This window comes from Vollenhovia emeryi, unplaced genomic scaffold (assembly GCF_000949405.1).
Source record: "Vollenhovia emeryi isolate VEMERY1.0 unplaced genomic scaffold, V.emery_V1.0 DF940198.1, whole genome shotgun sequence".
Taxonomy (NCBI): domain Eukaryota; kingdom Metazoa; phylum Arthropoda; class Insecta; order Hymenoptera; family Formicidae; genus Vollenhovia; species Vollenhovia emeryi.
Window position 1 is genome coordinate 1 of NW_011966168.1, and position 1,522 is coordinate 1,522.

Sequence of the window (1,522 nt, forward strand, 5' to 3'; positions counted from 1 at the left end):
TGTCAGACCTCTTCCCATTTGATTGTCGGTTTCATAATTCGAATCAGTTATGAACATTTTGCAAGCATTTGCAGCATCAGGATAAGTAGCAGTAAAAGAAAAAAAATTGATGAGACAATAAAAATGTATCTATTTTGCAGGCTTTTAGCCAGGAATATTAAACTGCGATAACAAAAATACTTTTTTAATATTAAAAAGTACTCATAACATATATTATACTAAGTATTTTACAAATTAATCTATTAAATATATTACAAATTACTACAATAATTTTTTTCTATAAGTATTCAGATAATTGAGAAAGTAATTAATTTGAAATACTTTCTTTAATGCAGATAAGTCCTAAAAAAACTGAATGCAGATCAGCCCTAAAAAAACAACGCTATCGTAAAAAGGGACGAATATGGTTGTGCAACCAAGACCAGGTAGGCGCGGCCTTATGTGCCATGGGAGAGGCTATTTCGGAATTTCTCAAACTAGACACACATTCTCTGAACTCTGAAGCTCGGCTGGCCGTCGCAAAAGTTAACGTAAATCGATGGGGCTAGGATTTTAGCAGATTTTTTCTACCGCCCCTCCTTATCTAGGAGGGCTTTAATCAAACCGTCTTTTAATATCCTGGCCAAAAAGACAGCCGATGCCATTCCGGCAGATAACCTACTGTTTGGTGTTTCGTTCGGCGAGGAAATAAAGAAAGCGACCACGATGGAGAAATCCTCCAGGGACATCGTCAACGCACTCTTAACGATTTCAAAGAAGGTGCAACAACCGATCAGGCTACCAGCGCAGACTACCACTTCTAAGTCGGGAAACTCCCGCGCCCCTGTATCGAGATGGAGATCGATGGCGACGGGAAGGACAGGGGCGTCGAGCAGCAGTCGCCGATCATCAAATCACCAAGAATTCCGGACGAGGAGGCGCTAAATAGGGAGCAGGTAAATGTTGCCGGCAGACTAGCTGGTTTCCTCTCCAAATGGACGGAAATTACTTCGGATCCAGTGATCCTTCGAGCCGTGGTCGGGTACAATCTACCCTTCAGGTACCATCCGCCTGTCCCCCCTCGTGTGGGCCACCTTGTCGTGGTGAGGGGGCTTAAGGCGGGCGTTCGGCCTGGAACCGCTGTATGCCGTTTAGGCTCCGGCGGTTCCATTGGCTGGGCGTCCGCTGACTAAGAGCCCACTTGGCCGAGTTACGGCCAGAGTAGGTGGGGGAAGCGATGTCCCATGGACACTTGTCCGGAGGGGCATCGTGGATCCCCCTACGGACCCCAAGACCATAGGTCTTGGTCCGGGGTGCGACCGCCGGTGTCCCGCGGGCAATCGCTCATACGGGCACCGGGGGTCGAGGGGAGTCCCCCCTACCGGGCCCCACGGGAGTTTTTCCCGGGGGAGCTCGGGGGGGGGACGGGGGCGGACTTTTCGGTCTCCCCATGTTGGGGGGGCCGGGAATCCGTCCCGCCCGGGTAGGCGGGCTGACGAGGCCGCTCGGACGTATTCCGAGGCAGGACTCGGCAGCCTGGGGC